Source organism: Arvicanthis niloticus, chromosome 18, assembly GCF_011762505.2.
Source record: "Arvicanthis niloticus isolate mArvNil1 chromosome 18, mArvNil1.pat.X, whole genome shotgun sequence".
NCBI lineage: Eukaryota > Metazoa > Chordata > Mammalia > Rodentia > Muridae > Arvicanthis > Arvicanthis niloticus.
The window spans coordinates 3897498-3918868 of record NC_047675.1 but is presented as its reverse complement, the minus strand read 5'-3'; the positions used below and the strand labels follow the sequence as shown (position 1 = coordinate 3918868).

The 21371-nt window shown below is 37.4% G+C and overlaps 1 protein-coding gene across 1 annotated transcript in view; it reads right to left on the bottom strand.

The window, feature by feature from the left end:
- Iqcm (IQ motif containing M) overlaps positions 1-21371 on the bottom strand; it is a 424110-nt gene that overhangs the window by 217626 nt on the left and 185113 nt on the right. The window lies entirely within an intron of this gene.

Genomic DNA, 21371 nt, shown 5'->3' with positions numbered 1-21371 from the left:
AGTGTGCAGTCCGAGAGCTAACGGGTTCATTCGAGGTACTCACTTCTCCAAGAATGTTGACTCTTTTTTTTTTTTTTTTTTTTTTTTTTTAGAAAACTTCAAGTAAAATCCTATTTGTGAATTGCACTTATAAAAATAAAATGAAAACTTCTCTGTCAGGTAAGTACATTAAAGGGAAATCCAGAAAATTATTATTAGGGACTAAGTTTTAAAACTGCAAAGTAAATGAAGTTGTGAAAGAGGAAACGCCAAGGAGCAGACACTCTCAGTTCTTCTGTGGGAATTCTGCTGCAGTCTTTTCTCTAAGAAAATGATGAGAATGACAACTAGCCTCTACCCCTGGGAGCTCTCTGAGACTGAGCCACAAACCGAAGAACACACATGGGCTTGAATGAGGCCCCGGCACATATACAGCAGATGTGCCGCTCAGTCTCCATGTGGGCCGCCAACAACCGGAACCGACGCTATCCCTAAAGCCTAACTGTGGTATATGTTCCCCAACTGGCCTCAGTGAGAGAGGATGTGCCTACCCTGGCAGAGTTAATGCCAGGGTGGGAAGATTCTCAGGGGGGCCCCACTCTCAGAGGAGATGGGAAGTGGGTGGGGAGAGGTATCTGTGAGGGGAGACCAGGAGGGGGAGCAGAGTTTAATGTGAATAAACAAATAAATTAAAAAGAGAAAAGAAGGTGATGAGATTTGAAATTTATCTGGTAATTTATTTATTAAAACTACCCATTACTTTAATAAAAATGGTTACTTCAATCTTGCCATCCAAATAAGCCAAATCATATCAGATTTCCAATTTTCCTAATATTTACTCATACATTCTCTTCGGAAAATGTCCGTTCGATATTTATGACGTGTTATTACACAGTAATTTTGAAACTTCAGACATTATTTTTCTATTTAGTTGCTTCTATTTATTTATAAGATCATAGGCTAAATGTCTTATAGGGAGGCAAAATGTAAATTAAAATCATAAAAGTGTACACATATTTTAATAAACATGCATATTTCATTTTTTTATGATTATCTGTTTGGTCAAAAAAGTCTCTGGTCTCTATCAAAACATCTAAAATATCTTTTAGGAGGGAGCACAATAAATCACATATTTCATTCATGACTCAATATGAATACAGGAAATTCTTTAGTGGAAGCAAATTTTAATAAGAAGCTAACAGAGAACTGGTTAAATTAAAACAACAAAAGATGTGGACCAGGAAAAGCTCCATATCTTTTACTTTAGTTGAGACTTGTGTAAGCCTTGTGAGATGCAGATTTGCACAAGACAGACATTTCAGAGGTATAGCAAGTCCTCATACTTTTTTGTAAAGTTGAGGGATTTCTTATTTGTATTAAGTGTTTTGCATGCATGTAGTCTGTGTACCATGAATCCATTGCCATAGAGGCCATAAGAAAGTGTCAGATCCCCTGGAACTGGTTACGGGTGGTTGCTAGCTAAGGTGAGGGTGCTAGATCAAACTAGATCTTCAGGAAGTACAGCCAGTGCTCTTAACCACTGAGTCATCCCTTCAGCCTCCTTGCAAAGCTTCTTAAGTCAAAGCAATATCCCACAATTCCTCTCCCTGCTGCATGGCCACAGTGAGTGCTTGCACATGTCTAGTCCCCAGCATCTTAAGTTATGTATGAAGAGTCATGAGATCGTATACCTGGCAGGAACAAATGGCTACAGTAAAAAGCTTCAGAGAGCATGACAACCTAAAATGAATTCAAAATTCAATGTCCATGTACACCCTTACTGCCTCTGTGTTCCCCCACACACGTCCATCTTGTGTTTCATGCGTCTTTGTGACAAACACTGCCAATAAACGCTGCCTGGAAAGCCCAGCTCACATTTCAGATGATGGCAGGATATAAGTTGTTCTTTTACTATATAGACTTTTCTGCTCTTATAGGACTATAATTACTAAATCACAAAAGCAGAGACTTCATTTTTAAGCATGAAAGTCATGAATTACTTAATCTTTAGGTCATATTATATTAGAATTTGATTTTTAAAGTACTATTTGAGTTGCTGGCTTGAACATCACTGTTTCATATAAATTAAATGAATTTTGGCTGAGTAGAAAAGGCCCTTAAACAGACTACTGCAATTTTGCTTTGAACAATTCATATGATGCAATGTTCTCAGCACTGATGAGCATACGTATATCAATCAACTCTGAAAAACAATGCAGATATTCTGTGTCTTACAGTTTCAAATATTCAGCCAAGATTTAATTCATTCTATAAAGTAAGCAAGCACATCTATTTCAGTATTGTGCAATCTTCACTTCATCTTCAATGGCAAAGTTATGTGTCTACAAGAGAAATGTTTTTAAATAATACTTCTTGATTTATCAGTAAGTGTTTTATTTCTATGCCTATTTTAGGGATTTCTATACCTGGGGGCATAATTTCTAAGGCAAAAGAGGGTTGCAAGTCAAAAAGTTTAGGAAACACTGTTTCTAACTGCACATCTCTTTCCAATCTCCTATTTAAGTTCATGAATTTTTCTGGGGTCTTACATGAAATGGTCCCATGTCTCTGCTTCATTAGCACTGAGAGGATAGTAGCTATGCAAACACTGGTAAAAACACAAATTGGCCTCAGTGCACACAGCTACAGCCATCTGATTCTTGACTAAGATGCCACAAACACACATTATATAAAAACCCTCTTTGACAAGTGGCACTTGTAAGAGAATTTAACCAGACTCCTGGACTCCCACCTCCCCCTCTATAAATCAACTCAAAGACCTTAATGTAAGACCAGACACTATAAAACACCTCAAGGTATCAGCATAGGCCAGGATTTTTAAACCTTTTTACACATAATAGCTGAGAAACTGAGCAATAGTGGCAAGGTTTGTGTTAAATTAAAAAGCTTCTGTGCCATGTAAAAAACAACAGGATGAAATGGCTGTCTACAAACTGGAGGGAAATCTTTGCTAGATACGCATCCAACAGTTATTAATATCCAGAATATATAAAGAAGTAAGAAAATTTAAAATAAGCACCAAAAGAGTAATAATAAACTCAATAAATGGAAAATTATCTAAAAAGACACTTCAAATGAAGGATAGCAGGCAGAATAGACACATAAAAGATGTCTAGAATCTTGAGCTATAAGACAAATGAAAATCAAAACTACATATATAAATGTACAAAATTATATTCTATCTAGTCAAATGGTTATTGTAAAGAAACCAGAAACTGAGAACGGCTGCTCAGATGCCAGGTAACATGGAAATGACCCAAAACGGATATAAGTTAGGGAGCCAGAATGGAACACAATATGGAAGGTCCTCAGAGAACTGAAACAGAACTTCTCTCTGATCCAGCTATAATACTTCTGGTATATCCCCCCAAAGAAACAAATTCAGCTTACTACAGAGAAACTTGTACAACCACTTAAGCAGTCAAGGGGCCAATCAATAGATAAACAGAAAAATAAAATGTGGAGTGTGAATAAGTGATTTTTAATCAAACACAAAGATGATATTGTGTCATCTGCAGAAAAAAAATATGGAACAGAAAATCATCGTGTTAAATCTAAAAAGCTATACCATGACATGTGCTACCTTTCATGAGCACTGTTGGGGTCAGGGGAGGTAGATACAAGTGCAACATAAAAAGGCATCAGTGCAGATGTGAAAAAGGAGCGTGTTGGAGAATGAAGTCTAAGAAATGCCAATCGAGGGTGATATCATGATCAAAGTTCAGTGTGTGTGTATGTGTGTGTGTATGTTGTGGTGTGTGTGGTGTGCAAGTGTGTGTGTATGTGCTTGTGTGGGAGTGTATATGTGTGATGTGTGTGGTGTGTGTCTGGATGTATCTGAGTGTATGTGTGATGTGTGTGTGTGTGTGTGTGTGTGTGTAGAAATTTTAATGAAACCCAATAATCTATATGATTATTATATATTAAAGCAAGAAAATATAAAAGAAAAACTCAAAAATGATAGAATTATATGAACAACCCAGGGGATCTTCTTGACCGCCAATGGATCAAAGCTCCATATGGAACTAATACCATATAATTTATTTCTAAAGGAGAATTCAGAGCACTTTCAAATATTTTATCCTGTTTGCCTGCCAGACAGACTCATGCAGTTGAAAAGGCCATGTATTATTTTCTCCAGGATGTAGGTATCACACTAGAAAATATAGCTATAACGTTTCCACTCCAGGAAGCAGTAAAGCCTCCACTAAAATCTTCAAGGCAATCATTCACACACTGATGTATGCTAATGACTTCCCTCAGAAGCTGGCACACAAGGTGACAAGCAACAAATCCCAGTTTATTCCACAAAGTCAGCCCAAAGTTATAAGCTTATAGTTTAAAGAAAACCAGAGCCATTTGTCAGACTAAATTATCACAAACTCTTCTCAGAGTCAACAATATTCTGAGGTGATGCCTCAGAGAACAGAACTCTGAAGTCTAGATGTGCGTGCGTGCGTGCTTGCGTGCATAAAGCCTATACAGGAGCAGGCTCCATGTTAATTGGTGAAATAATTAAAAATTTCATCAATAATCCCAGATATCAGCCATCAGGACAGAACAAAACAGGAGCAGGAGTGAGGAGCAGAAATTCTTGAACATTAAAAACCTCCTCATGAGGAGCTTGAGCTAAAGACCTCGTCACACTGATGTCTGCCTGGCTTTGCATTTCCTCATTTCTTATTTTAGGATCTCTCTACCACGAGCTCATGTTATTCCGTGTCTTCTGCGTATCTCCCTGTCAATTTAGACACAACTGACAATGCTTCGCATTTTTCTTAGATCCCAGCACCGATTTGGCACTCAATGGCGTGGCAACCAGCGGAAGCATAAACGGGAAAATTCCCAAGCAATAGAGCTCCACGAGAAGACAGAAATGTTTTCACCGGATTTTAAAGTGCCACCTTTTTGGGGACAAAATATTTTTACCAGATAATCTTTCCTTAGTTTCTAATATCTTCATAATCATGATGGTAATAGTTTCTAAGTATACTCCAGGTGGAAGTTTTTTTCACTTTTATTCAAATTTATGTACTTAACATGAGCCTATTATTTAAACACGTGGGAGATGTTTCTGAAACCTAATAAGCATACCTGTTTTAGAAATTTAAATTACTTAAGTGATTCACAGAAAACTGTGAAGATTGTGTACCTGGTCCTGCTACCAAAGCATGAGGGAACTGGAGGGAAAGGAGGAAGCAAAGGATTCACTGGCATTAGATTTGTTCAGTTCATCTGGACATCGGCAAAAGACAACAGTAATTCAAACTTCACATAGAAGGTTTTACTCAACCAAGAAACTAAATGCTGTGAAGTAACAGTGTGTGCAGCTGCCTCTGAAGAATGTCCAATGAAAAGCCAATATATCTTTATTAGGAAATGACAGAACCAAATGGGTTTAGTGGTCTTGGGTCCCCAGAGCCTCTTTAATGCTAAGCTCATTTTGTTTCCTTTCTATCAATTCCTTTGTATCAATTAATTCTTAGAGTTAATTACACATGCAGTTTTAATCTGTAGGTAATTACAAACAATTAATAGTTAGGAGAGAGAATTAGCAGTTCTTAGTTTGATTATCTATATAATTAAAAGGGATGGTAGCCTAGAGTTGACAAATAGCATCTTAATCATTTGAATAATCAAATCTAAAAGAGTTGCTTGGGTAGCTGAATTCTATCTGCTGTATTAGTTGAATTTTAGAATAAATGGCTAAATGGTCCACTTAAACTAATTCATATGTATTATTTTGTAAAATGAAATGAACAATGTATGTATTCTAAAATTATTATAGCTACCTTCTTTTGTTTGAATAAAATGAACCCTTTTGGAATAAATTCAAGAAAAATAAAGATGTATGTAGAAAGAAAACAATATTCCTCAATATTTTGATGTTAATGGCTGATACTCCTATAAAAATGATTAATAAAAAAAATTCTGTGTATTTATCAAAGTTTTACATAACACAAACCTTAGACCCCATGAAAACTCACTTAGGCTTAGGCTTTATGGTTCATCTTGATTTTATGACTGAATCTGATATTACTGAGGAGACATGTCTCTCCAGGTATCTCTGAGAGTGTCTCCAGAGAGGTTTAACTGAGAGAAGATTCATCCTAGATGTGGACGGTGCCATGGCACAGACCAGCATCCCAGGCAGAATAAGAATAAGGAAGACATCAGCTAAGCACCAGTCTTTGGACACAATGTGTGCAGATACCCCATACTCTCACCATCAACACTAAACTTGCTTGCTCTCATAGACCACCTTCCACCATCAAGACAGACTATACACAAACTATGGGACACAATTAGGCCTTCTTTTAGATGCCTCTAGTCAAGTGTATTTTATCACAGCAAAGGGAAATTTAATCAATGTTAGTCTGATATATGGATAGTAACACTGACACAGGATTTTAAGTCTCCTAATGTTTATAAAATATTAACTATGGAAGAACTGTCTAATGATGATAAATCAGGAGTGGTGCTTAGCAAAGTCTTCTTCTTCACTTAGTCCTTGGTCTCCAAGAATTGGACAAGGCACGGAAGGGCTTCCAGAATAAAGGGGCATAGATAATTTGAGGAGTGGCCTCCCTATGTTTTAATGGCTTGCTTTGAGAGAGAGAAATTGTCGTTTCTATAACATGTATTGGGGACCTTTCCGCATCACTGGCCCTCTCTTTAGACAAAAATATTCAGCACTTGAAGGCCTCATGTTTTGGGGTCATTGTGTTCTAAACCCTATTTCAAAAGACTAATCTGAGTGTGTCTTCTAAATGTAACTGTTTTGCAAAGGGAGAGGAAATGCACGAGCCTAGCACACATTAGAAAAAACATAGGGACTCATTTCTGAGGATGAAAGAATATAACATAGAACAGTGGCTTCTGGGTGACATGTTTCTCTGAATTTCCAAGTATTTGAAAAGTTTTGGCAGATACATCAAAGCTAATGGTGAATTTAAATGTTCAGATAGAATGATGGTTTCTGGTTTTATCTGCTTGTTATCCATGAGACAATTCCTTACAGCCCCAGTAAAATGCCACAGTCTAAAGGGAAAGCTGAAAATTCTCAAGGTCACAACAAATTAAATCCAATCATTCACCACCAGTTTGCAGAAGAGAATGTTTCCTTAATTAGGATAAATGAAAATAAATCAAGGAAAGACATTCATGTACATATTAATATAATATCCATTCTCAATCTGAAAGATGGTAGTTTAAAACCTCCAGAAAAAAGAAAGAAAGAAGGAAAGAAGGAAGGAAGGAAGGAAGGAAGGAAGGAAAGAAAGAAAGAAAGAAAGAAAGAAAGAAAGAAAGAAAAAAGAAAGAAAGAAAGAAAGAAAGAGAAGAAGCCTCTATCTATCTATCTATCTATCTATCTATCTATGTATCTATCAAAATCTCACATCTATCAGAATCTACTTGGAATCCACAACTCTAACACAACAAGAGAAGAAAACAACTCCAAGTCTGGAAAACAGTTTGAATCAAACCTCATGTAAGGAAAAAACTATGCAGAGGCTGAATGTGACAGGTTTGTCAGCAATGCATAATGAGGATTATAATTCCTGATGTCCCAAATAGGTACTGACAATTAAGAAAGGAGTGGAGTGAGAAAGATCTTATCTCAGCCTAGCCTGAGTGTTGCAGGTGGACATCTAAAGATTACTGGAGACAGTGGAGAGCAAGACACTGGCAGCCAATCAACCACAAAACTAGACATGGGTAACTGACACACTGAAAAAAAAAAAAAAAAAAAAAAAAGTAAAGCTGAAGAAACACCACATGCTTTCCTGTAGTCACTCCCTTGGAGTAGGGAGTAGACCTCCTTCTCTCTATGCAGGTCTGTATCTATGGCAATTTGATTTAATCTGTACTGAATATGCGGTTTACATAACCATTCACACACACACACACACACACACACACACACACACTTCCTGATCTTATCTGAGCAGTAACTCAAAGAGACATGGACGCAGCTGCTGTCCCCATTTCACAGAGGAGAAAACATAGTACCTCATATCCCCAAGTGTAGACAACTGATAAGACAATGTGTGAACCTAGATCTGAATTTGACACCTACCACACTGAGACACAAAGAAAAAGGCTGACTCAACGGCATTTCCCAAGATGCTGACATACCGACTCTGTAAATGTTCCTTTTTGTACAAGAGTTTGCTCCCCTGTAGTTATACTGAGGATCCAGGGATTGAGAGATTACCTTGGATTGTCCTTGTGGGCCTTACATGTATTTACAGGTGTATTTATAAAACCAAGGGATATATGAGCACACAAGAGGAACAGACTAGTGATAAAAGCCACAAATAGATCAGAATGTCGGGGACAAAATTAGAGCAGGAACCCAGGGATCATCCATAACCAGAAAAGGTGACAAAGGAGATTCACCATTAGTCTCTAGAAGGACCCAGAACTACAGATATGCTAAGTCCAGTGAAATTAATTTTATTTTTCTTGCCTCTAGGACTATATTCAGAAAACAGTTATGCATAGAATTGACATAGCAAGTCTGATACCATTGTCTGTGTTTAAACTAGATGGATGGTGTATGATCTACAAATGGTTCATAGTTCCACAGGAAATGAATATAGTCTCATGACTAAAATTCAGTGAAAGGAACGTAAATACAAAAAATATTTTTAATTTTTAAATGTTTATCTTATTTTATGTATATGAATGTTTTGCCTGTGCATCTTGCTACTCACCATGTGCACATCAGGTGCCTTGGAACCTACATGAAGACATCAGACCCCCAGGACTGGAATTATAGGTGGTTGTGAGCTGCTGTGGGGGCTGGGAATTGAATTCGGGTTCTGTGGAAGAGCAACCAGCCCTCTTATTTGCTGAAGCATCTTCCAAGCTTCCTCCAAAAATATATTCTAGCAGACCCATAGTCAAATTTTTTATCATCATCATCATCATTTAAAATAATAAGCAAAAATAAGACTAAAAAAATAGTAAAAGTCGTTAGAAAAATAAAATTAAAAATAAGCACTTTTTATAAGATAAGAAATACAAAGAAAAAATGTAAATGGAAGGCTTCAAGTGTAGTTTAGAAGCAGTGGGAGTGTGTTCGACAGCACAGAATACCAAGTGAGAGGACTTGGCAAGCACTACTGCAAAACAGAGGATAAGCATCCAAAGATGAGAAAGGAAGGGGAGATTAGAGAGTGCTGAGGACAAAGTGGGGATCTCTGTAAGGAATCCTACACCGTGCTTAGATGAGATCAGAACAAGTACAAACGAAGGTAACAAATTATGGAAGAATTTCCCGAGCTGAGAAATGATCAGAATCTTCTAGCAAACTTTTTGTTTAAAGTTTGTATGATCACTAGCTGAAATATGTTTGTTAAATCCTACTGAGAAAGAAAGAGAGAGAGAGAGAGAGAGAGAGAGAGAGAGAGAGAGAGAGAGAGACATAAGATTTTAAACTATAAGAATAAAGAATATTTGTTACAGATTTGTAAAAGAAAAATATGTGCAAAGGTGTAAAACTCAGATATTTTAAAATTCATTCTGCAAATCCTGCATAAGAACCAATCAATAGGAGACCCTCACCCTAGCTGCCTGGGAATCAGTCTCCCACTAGCCACCTTCAGATGAAAATGTTGAACTCTCGGCTCTGCCTGCACCATACAAGCCTGGATGCGCCATGCTCTTTCCTTGATGATAATGGACTGAACCTCTGAACCTGTAAGCCAACCCCAATTAAATGTTGCCTTGTGATTAGGCCAAGCATATACAAACCATCACTAATACCCACACAATTCTCTGAAGACAAAGACATTGGTCAAATTTAAAAAATGGAAGAAACTTAATTCAGGTTCAAGAGAAGCAGCAGTACTTCTAATAGTGCATCTGAATCTTCAGGCTCATGCACTCCCATGGATTGGACATGCATACTTACGGACTAGTCCTGACTACTTCTGGGAAGCCACCTCATCTGCATACTAGACTTTCCCCAGCGTTTGATTCTGAAGCATCACCTTGAACTCAAAGCCACTATGAAACTGCTATGAGCTTTCAAGCAGATTCTTGGGCTATGTTTACCAAACGCCCCAGATCCAGTGCACTGCAGTGGCTGAACATCTAACTTCATTAGGAGCCTATATGCAGAATTCCAATAAACGAGATTATCCAAGAATGGTAAATGGCCATTTTCATTTTCATAGAACTTACAAATGACTTGTCTTCTTTGCAAGAACTCAAGCTGCAATACCTGAAGCATGCCAATCCCCTCCACAAAGCCTCTCACTTTGCTACAGAACAACCTCTAAGTGTCCCCAAGAAGCCGAGAGGTTAAAGTGGGAAAAAAAATACCTTGAAAACTGAAGGTAAAAAATATATCCATGTTAATAATATATATCCATGTTAATAATTATATCCATGTTAATAATAATATCCTTGGTTTTTATGAAGGTAAAAAATATATCCATAATGTTAATAGCATTAATTTCAGAGTATGAGATACCACATAAATAACTGTCAGGATTTATTTGAGGATGGGGTTGAGAGTATTCTGTATCAATTTTTCTGCAATAAGCCATATCTAATAGGAAGCTTAGAAACATAAATTTAAAACATAGCCATACAATATAAGTTAAAATTAAGTTAAAATTATTGACAAATTCAGACTCTGGAGAAAGCATAGAACTTAAGGAACATTCACTTCTGTAAAAACTAAATTTTGCTCTTTTTCTTAAAAAGATAGTTTATACTTGCAGAGCAGGAAATTTATTTTTTTGAAACTTCCTTTGACAAATAAACATAAAGATTAACATTTTCTCTAAAAGTATCTCCAATAATAAAACTTTGAGGGGTTGAGGCTAGGACAAAATCACTCAAGACTCAGAGTTGTAGTCCGACCCAGAAAAGAGTCAGGGCAGTCTGCTCTCAGGGTAGCTTAGAGAATGCTTGGGCTTAGGAAGTAGGGACTCCTGACAGAAAGCTTCAGGGGCCAGGTCTCCCATAGACTTGAATTGCAGTCTGAAAACATCTATCTATCATCTTTGCCAGGAGTCACCACGACTCACATAGTCTATGCTGGCAACAACTCTAGGATAGCGATTTTGACCACCAGTGTACTATTGATCCCCACAATTACTACAATACCTGGGACAAAATAAGAGCTCATTTATTCATCTGTTAGCAAGTGGATTTTTTAAATGCTTTTGGTTTTGATTTTCTTTTCCTATCTGTACACACTGCCTAGCCTGAAACCCATTTTCTTTCTGCCTTAGCTGTCTGAGAGCTGTGTTTAATGGTGTGCACTACCTCACCATTCTTTTAGAGCTAGATGACACATGGGTGCTTGACAGACACAGGTCAGTTCACTGGCTTTTACACAAACACAAGATCTTAGGGGAAAGTGAACTTCGGCTGATAGTTCAATGTCTCCTCAGTGGTTCCTCTTATTACTCTGAAGGTAGCAGCAATTATTTTTAGTTAGTGTAATGCAATTTTAATTTTTTTAAGACTTAATTTAGCTTGGTAAGATAGTTTAGTGAGTACAGACACTTGCCACTGAAGTCTGAGTATCAGAGTTTGACCTTTAGAATCCATACAGAGTAAGAAAGGGATAAAAGACTCCAAAGAAGTTGCCCTCTGGCCTCCACATGTACATCATGGCACATATGAACACTTATACACACATCATAATGCACACATAATAACAATAGTAATAATAGTAAAATATGTCTCCAAATTCATTAAACATTGTTATTTAGACCAACTTGATCTGATCTTACTTCTTTTATTGAAAGTTTAGATTTTAAACTTTATACATACCAGATGTCAATAGGAAAGTAATTACCATTAATCAAAGTTTTTTTTAAATGTTTGTATTTTAATACAATGACATTGCTGGATTGCTTTAATGAAGAGATACTCTAATGTGTTAGTTACATTGTGTTGCTATGATAAAACACCATGACCAAGGCAACTTATAGAAGAAAGGTTTTATTGGGGCATGTGGTTGCAGAGGAATAAGTTATCACTGTGGCAGGGAAAAATCACACAGCGGGAGGCAGAAACAGCTGAGAACTCACATCTCAGACCAACAAGCGTAATTCATAGGGAGTGTACTGCAAATTCCACATTGCTTTAGAAACTTCAAAATCCCCTCCCTTCCCACAGGGATATTCTTCTTCAGCAAGACCACACCTCCTTAAACAACTCAAGCAGTATCAACAAAGGGCAATCAAGTAGTCAAGTTTCTGGGTGTATGGAGGACATTCATATTCAAACCAACACACCTGAGATTCGGCTAAAGGTTAATGAAGTGTTTAGTATAATGTTGTTCATGTTTACGTTGCTTGCTTTGAAGACAGGGTCCTAACACTCTATCCCAGGCTGGCGCTGTATCCCTCACATTCACAGTCGTCATCTTGCTGGGGCTCCCGCTGTGCTTGAATTACAGATGTGCAACACCCAAGTCAGTTCATTTTTAATGATTTTAAAGCACATAATCTCAACTAGCATGAGAGAGCAATTCTTATAAGGTGGACCTGTAGTAGATTCCTGGGGGTATGGCAGACAGTTTCCCACATCGATGGAAAATTCCCCAAATGGTTAGATCATCTCTTAGATTAATATGTAAATAATAAAAATTATGCTGAACACCTACTTTCCTTCCAGATATCTAAAATACTGGTAGACTCTACAAATATGAGGTCTATGTAGTTACAGCCCAATGAAACTATTGGGTAAATTAACGGCTGGTAGGATGACTCCAGCAGGTAAAGGCAATTGCCAACAAACCTGAAGGTTCAACCTCCAGAACCCAAATAATAAAAGCAGAATCCAGACTCCCACAAGATATCCTCCATATTCCACATGTATAGACACAGAGAGACACAGGCAACATAGATGCATGGATGCATGGATGGATGCATGGATGGATGCATAAATGCATGGATCATGCATGGGTGCATGCATGGGTGCATGTATGGATGCATGGGTGCATGGGTACATGGATTATGCATGGATGGATGCATGGATGTATAGATACATGGACGCATGTGGGGATGAATGGATGTATGGATGTGTGAATGGATGGAATAAAAATATTGTTTTAATATTAGACACAATATTAGAGTTTCTGGTGAATTCTTCAAGGATACAGTGCTTTGCATACACTACTATGACTCATTACTGGAGGAATTGCATTCAATTCTATGTGAATTCTAAAATTCACGTAGAATTCTAAATTCTACGTGAATTTTATTCTAAAAGGGAAAGATCCATTAGAAGTTTGTTCTTAGATTCTTTGAATTTCATCCTACATGTTTTTCCTTTGTATTTTTTGTTGCTTTAAAGTAGTAACTGAGTCTACGACTATATATGGAATCTCCTGACTTCTAGCTAATTACCTAAACTAAGGTAATCTTTGGAACTGTGACATATATACAAACCAAAACTACAAATAAGTGGGAGATTTTTTTAAAGTAAATTTTAGCACACCATGCATTATGTTATTTGTCAATGACTAAAATTATACACATAAGGTATTTTATAATGAAATGGTGACATAAAAATCTTACTATTTTTAAATTATGAACAAAAATATTCATAAGCAAAAAGACTGAAGACTAAGTGGGCAATTGTTCAATGGGAAAAGTGCTTCCAGAAAAAGCACAAGTCCCTGAGTTCAGATCCCCAGCATGTAGCAGGCAGGCATTGGCCCCATACATCTAAATCTCCTGTGCTGGGATACAGAGACCAACATACACTGGTAGTTTGCTAGTCAACCAGTCTAGCCAACATTGATCTCTAGGCTCAATGAGAGATTGTCTCACAAAACAAAGTAGAAAAGTGATAATAGATAACATCCCAACATCAACTTCTGGCACACACACACAGACACACAGACACACAGACACACAGACACACAGACACACACACACACACAAATGTGCTCAAAACATGCAAATATATTGAAAGCATTGCCTTCTGCTTTAGTCAACATTTTTTCTATAATCCATGATCTGTTGTTACAAATCAGCAGTCATCTTCTGAGGAAAGTTATAATTGATTTTCCATACTGGTGGTCATATGATCTACACCATAGCTTATCTATGAAACTAGCACCTGTACCCTGAGCTCTCAGAGGACCAAGTTGGAAACAGTTCATAATTTTGAGATAAATACACAAGCTAGAAACCAGAGGGAAGAAACATTGGACATGTTTGGCTCCAGCTCTGTCCAATTTGGTCTCAATATTCCACAGAAACAAACTGATAAATTGACATCTCAATATTTTAACAAATTAAATGTTAAATGAACTAGCAGAAACAGGGTATATTGGCTAGAAGGGTAAGTGACTTCTTTATAATTCTCTGAAATTGACTGATAATTCCAGAACACTAAAAAAAATCTAGAACCCAGGAACTAGAGTAAAGGGGGGGCTTTCCACACAGGACCCATCATATTGGCAATGCCTAGCGCTTCATTGCTCATGTACAGGCCACCCGACTGGCCAGCTCTAAGACATGTAGTAGCTGCTTATGCCATGACCTGCTGCTGCTTCCTCCCACCATGGCTTTCCCACTGCCTTTATCCCTTCCCTAGGTCTTTATTCCTCTCCCCTCCCCCACTGAACTTCTTTTATACCAAATCTGTTGCATGACATGATTTTTCAGGGGTGGACTTTTCCTCAGTCTGCTAAGGACACCCCTTCCCCACATTACATTTAATAACATTTAAGGAAAGTGACCTACATATTTGGCTTTCCGGGAGCTCTAGTATATAATAATGTGTTTGCTTTGTAATTTAACAGGATGATTAAGCTTTAGGAAACAGAATCACCCACAAAACTTTTCAATGCAAATCTAGGTATTTTGTTTATTCATGGGTTATTCATGAGCTGGAATTATTGTGTAAATTCTGGAATGAGTTGAACCCTGCTTTGAAAACAAAAATAAGAATCCAATTTTTCCTAAGTAAACTTAAGTTTATTATTTCACATGCTTTTGAGCATTAATTTGTCAGAAGACAGAACATCATTAAGTTCATTAAAGGAATACATTTAAGAAGATAAAGTGAGGTTACAAAAAAATAATCACAAAATAGAATTTTAGATCTATTTTTGTCTTTATGCTCATTCCATAATACTGAAGCCAATCTAAAACGTCTGAAATGATGAAGGCTCACAAGGCACAAGTGCGTAGGAAATATCACACCAGCAAGATTAGTTAAATGAGCTAAGACGTAAACTCTATCGTGATTAACATTTACAATCATTAATGAAGAGTTAAGCCATTTCCTCCTGTCCTGTCTTCAGTGCTTTCGTCAAATAAAAATCACAGGTGAAACAGAGACCTAAATTTATACTTGCCATAAATAGCAGAGCAAATTCTGAAAGGATGATGTTAGTTCTATACATCAACACTTCAGGACTCATCTATGAAACTCAGGTAGATATCGATTGTGCTTTCATTATTAGTAATGACTGAATATTGAGTATGCTATTAAAATATTTCATAGCTTCTTCCTCCTACATACCAGCAGATCCATTTTTTAATTCATTCTTCAGGGAAGCAGAATATGAATGCTTTTAGAAAGAATTTTAAGAATCAAAGGTAAATTAAATTTACTTCTCAAACTACTTTATGAGTTTTACAAACTGAAAGATCCCCAAGAGAGGAGTACCTTACTCAAGTCTCGGGATGTCATGGTCACCCAATAATTCACAAGACACCAATCTAGATGCAATCAGCAAGAGGTATATTTTGGGATCAACAGGCTGATGGTCAATCCATAACTCATGTAGGAGTAGAGGGATTAACCCAGCTGCCTGGGGGAGGGGGAATTTTAAAGGGTAAAACCACAAAGGGGGGGGGGAGGTTGTGAGGGGAACATATCACAAAAACAGTCTCAGCCCATAATTCAGTTGGTCAGCTAGTTCCTGGAACCACCCAGATGACTTGCATCTTTCTTTGTACCATTCACCTTGTGGAATGTGTCTCTGTGCTTTGAGCCTTCTTCATTTGCAGGTAGGTTCTCTTCCTTGAGGGCTGAGAAATGTTAATCATCCCCTCCCTTACTCTCCTGTTAATCTAGCAAGTATCCTCTGACTCAGGGATAATGTACTCCTCCAGGAATGTAGAATGTATGTATCCTGGGGCAGTGAAGACCTAAAATCTCACATTTAGTTCTGCTTTCTTTGTGGAACTAGTGAACCAGCTGGCCTGCATTTTTTTTGTTCAGGTCTAGGGGTCATAAAAACTTTCTATACTTTTCATCAGTTTTCTATATCTTTCAAAACCAGAGTTGTCCACATAAGAACATTTCCTCCAACTGCAAGGCTCTACTTGTCCCTTTCTGTACATTTCCCTTGCTAAGGGCTCTGTCTGTAACCTTCTCAAAGCACAGCCAAGGTTCAAGGTCCAACTGTAATACCACCACCACCATCTTTTTCTTTCTACTCATAAAGCATACATAAATCCAAAGAAATGTGACTACATGATCACATATAACCTGATTCCATTCTCAATTATTAAACATTAACTCTGAAAGATATTTTTCCATATTAAGAAAAGTATATTTTATAGTAATTATACTCATGATTTACTAACAGGAACAGTTATGGAAGTTGAGGACTGACAGTCTTTACTATCATTGGGAAAAAGGCAAATTATTGTTTTAAATTGTGGAATTGTTTTGCATGTCTAATAATTCAGCCACAATGTAAGTTTTTAATGAGGCAAAACTAACGTATAAGATTGTGTGTCTACCCTTGTTTACCACAACAGACCAAGTGATAGGATCTAGGTGGAGTTACCCACCTTAGCTGCATGGAACTTAGAAGAACTGCCCCGGGGCTTGCCTTGAGATATCTCCAGCCTTGACTAAGAACACATTATCCCACCCATCTCCTGCATAAACTAGAAAGGGTTTTGTGGGGCCTTCCCGTTTAAATTGAGAGCTGAACATTAAACTTTGAGCCTTGATCAGAGGAAAAAAAAAAAAGATTATGTGTCTACAAACTCAGCCCAGAACTCTGAAAGGTCAATAGTCTTCAAATTAATCAGAACACCAGTCAACATTTCCTTGCCTTAAAATCTGTTACAGAAGATGTTTACAACCTTTTGTAAGATTAAAATAAATGTTTTAATGTCGTCTCTACCTGAGTGATCTCTCTCAAGTATGGCATTGGGCATTGAACAGTTAGTGGATATCAATTGCTGATAACAATTAGTTATTAATATTTGGTTATATTTTGAATAGTTTTTTTTACGAGATTCTTTCTTTTTTAGAATATAATTTGAAAATATTTATAGGTAGATCTTTGAGGAATTTACTTCAAATAATCCAAGTTGAAAAGAGAATTGGATAATGCATGAATCAAGTGAAACTAATCCTAAATTCATAATGGTTGAGGCCAGGCAATGTGACTATGCAGATTTTGTATATGCAGATTTTGACTATGTATATATAGATCTTTCCATTAAAATTCATTTTTGCAATGTGTAGTATTTCAATATTCCCCAATGAAAAGGGGAACCAAAAAGTACCTCACATTAGTCAGGTCACAGAGAAAAAAAATGCCCAATAGAAGGCAACCAGAACATAGTGGATCTCTAAGGATTAGTAAGAAACAATTATGACTTAAGTGAGTTTCAGACATTCTGAAGCCCTAGGCACTAGCAGAACATACTCTTCCACTTTTTCTGGTGCCCACAATGGATGCTATGAAAACCTTGACTGGCAGTTGGACCTGAGGAAGTCCACTTCTAGCATAAATGCATATGGATTCTACCTTATGTAAAGGTAGAACAGAAAAGTCTAGAAATATTTCTTCAATAGAGAGACTGCCAAAATACAAAGCTATTGTTGGTGATTGCAGGGAATATTCTGGAAAACCATTTATGACTATATCTCTACACTGATGCCAGGAAAAATCTGCCTACTTCTTGGAGAGGAAAAAAAAAAATCCCAACTCAGTTTATGAAGCCACAATAAGCTCAATAGCAAAGTCAGGTTAAAAAAAAAAAAAAGGAAAATTGGAAAATTATAGATGGACACTGATAGGAAATACCTTAATAAACAGCTGAGAAAAGAGATTCATTAAAACATAAGCATATCATATCATGATCAGTACAGTATAGGCAGAGAAAAATTTAATCCATGTGGCTCACTATTTCAACAGACTGTGGAATGAATCAAGTAATATTTTCTATAGATATAATAAAATATTCTTTAAAATACATAACAAATATGTAAAACCTTTACAAATATTTCACATCTGTAAATTTTCTTGAGAAATTCATAAATGAATATTAGATTTTCATGTATCTCTCTCTCATGCTCCATGTCATGATCCCTTCTACATTTAGATAGACACACACACAGTCACACATACACACAGAAACACACAGAAAGACACGCTCTGCTGAGTACATTTAATACTGCTTGTATGTACATGTGTTTTCAGCCGGGTGGTGGTGGCACACGCCTTTAATCCCAGCACTTGGGAGGCAGAGGCAGGCAGATTTCTGAGTTCGAGGCCAGCATGGTCTACAGAGTGAGTTCCAGGACAGCCAGGGCTACACAGACAAACCCTGTCTCGAAAAACCAAAAACCAAAATAATAATAATAATAATAATAATAATAATAATAATAATAATAATAATAATAAAATGACCTTTTCAGATTAGGTCATTATCAGGAGGCTCATCCATAGAGAAAATTGATTCATTCCTCCTGCCCCTCCTCTTCTTTCTCTGCTCTTTTTCTCCTAAAGAAACCTACCTAATATAGATTGCACTCATTCAAGAACTTAAAAGTATTGAGAATAAATTTAAGTGTTTCTTGGACATTTGAGATTCCTCTGTTGAGAATTCTCTGTTTAGATTTGTACCCTAATTTGTATTAAATTATGTAGATAAGTTTAATAAATAACATGTCAGGATTTTACAAGCAAATAGAAAATATTGCTGAGAGAATGTAAAAGACCCAAAAGGATGAAGGTAAACTGAAAGACCAGTTGTGACCTTGCTATGATGTGTTCAGAATCATCAGAAGAGCAACAACAGAGTCTCTGTTCACACTCTCCCACTCTTACACTGAGGGCAAGACCTGAGGGAACTCACAACTGAGAATGTGGATGGATCCTAACTGTTGGCTGAGAAGAAGAAAACAGTCTATTCCTGACACAGATACCAGGTTCATAGTTTGAAGACAGTTTTAAGGTTGCTATTTTATTTCATCTGTAGAGTCAAGATATTCCCAGTCAAAACCACAACAGGCTTTTAAACTAGCAATTAAATGATAACTTAAACTTGGAGAAGTATAAGGAAAACTGCTGAAAACAACACAGAAGGGAGAAATTGAAAGACACACATGACCTCAGACTTTTAAGGCTACAGGTTAAGATCATGTGTATTAGGAAATGAATATGCAGGCAATCTAAACAAATCAATGGAGCACGATATAAATTCCTGAATCCAGCTTGCACATGGAATATCAAATACAAGATTATAAAAATGACTCATTAAAGAAAAACTCCCTTCAATGAATCATAACATCTTATATTGTATACAGAATTCAACTTGAGATGGAACATAGAGAAATACAGAAAAGCTGATCCAACCAAGCTACAAGGAAAAAATAGGAGATTTTCACAACCTTGGGCAGGCAAAGGTTTTTTACAGAAGACACAAAAGGCATAAACCATAAAATAAAAAACTGAAAAATTGAACTTCATCAAAAATAAAACTTAGTCATAAGGAATGGTATGAGAGGAGTAGAGGCTACTGTCTATGAGTTAACATACCATATGACACAGGACTTCAATTCAGAACACATGCAAGTTCCTGGAACTCTGGACCATTAAGGCAAACCAATCCATCTTAAAATTTTGATGAAAGACAAACACAGAAAAGAGGGCAACAGCTGGCAAGATTGCTCAGTGGGTAGGAGCACATGCCTCCAGAGCATGGAGCCCAGAACACATGAAAAGCCAGATGCTGGATACAACTGAGTATGAAGCCCCTGGTGTATGAGAAGCAGAGAAAAGAATGGAAGGGGCTTACTGACCCCACCAGCATTCTGCAGATTCACTTAAAAATCCTGGCTCAAAGGAGTAAGGCAAAGAGTGAAACAACAGGACATTCTATGTTCTCTGCAAATACATATGCTTACACAAGTATGCCTGTAACACACACACACACACACACACACACACACACACAGGCACAGACACATGTGTATAAGCACACATGCATGCACACATGCACACACTCACACAATCCATCCACTACATACATCCACTACATACATGGCTGGGCAAACACTAATTTGGGACCATTGCTTTGGGAAAGTCTTGACTTCCTGAGTAAATTACAACCGTGTTATAATCCAGCAATCTCACTTCCTGGTGTTCTCCAGATAAAACAAAAACATAAGACAAAACAATTTATACAAATGACAGTCGCAGCAAAGCTCCTCTAGAGCTAGAAGGTGGTGAGAGACTGGGAAGGGACAGAGGAGCTTCCCATAGGAAGCCTTTCCTTCCCATAGGGTGACTTGCAACCTGGGCATCTAAGCATATAAAGAAAACTTAAGTGTTCTATAGATACTGAAAGAGTTAAAATTTTTAAACCTTCCACAGATGGAGTCAAGAGTGCAGATCAGCTTGTTCTGTGCTCTGGGTCCTCAAAAACTAGCTATCCACAAGACAAAATAAATAAGATAAGAGTTCAGAGCTGGGAGTTCAGGACAGTGTGACCAAGTGCTATGGGTACCAGGAGCTAAAAACTAACCATAAGATAGATTGAATAGGGTTTGAGTTGAGAGTTCAAGTTAGCATGCCTGTGCACCCTGGATACCAGGAGAGTTTGAGTTGTGCACCCTGGATACCAGGAGAGTTTGAGTTGGGAGTTCTCAGCATGCCCATACATCCTGGATACCAGGAACTTGGCTGATTACGTATAGGCTCTTAGAGAATAGCCTGTTCCTTGTACCCTTTCACAAACTGAATAATGGGCTGGGACTTTCCACAGGTGCTCTCCAATAGCCCTCCCTTACTTCCCCTGGGTTGTGGTCCCCCCCCCCCCAGTTGTGGTTTTGGGCTTTAAATTCTCTCTGTCTCCAAAGCCCCGGGGTCAGACCCTGAGTGGACTACAGGTCTTGACCTCAGTATACTGATTAAAATATGCCTCCTGCTGATTACATCAAGTTTGATGTCTTGCAGTTAATGGGTGGCCGAGAATTCCCGAGGCTTGATTGAGGTCCTCCATTTGTGGGGGCCTTACATTACCAGTATCTTCACAGAAGCACCACATGCTATTTACTTTACGCTGCCAAGTCATCTGAGTCATGTCTTAAAGGTTTAAAGCTTGTTAATCATAAGTACA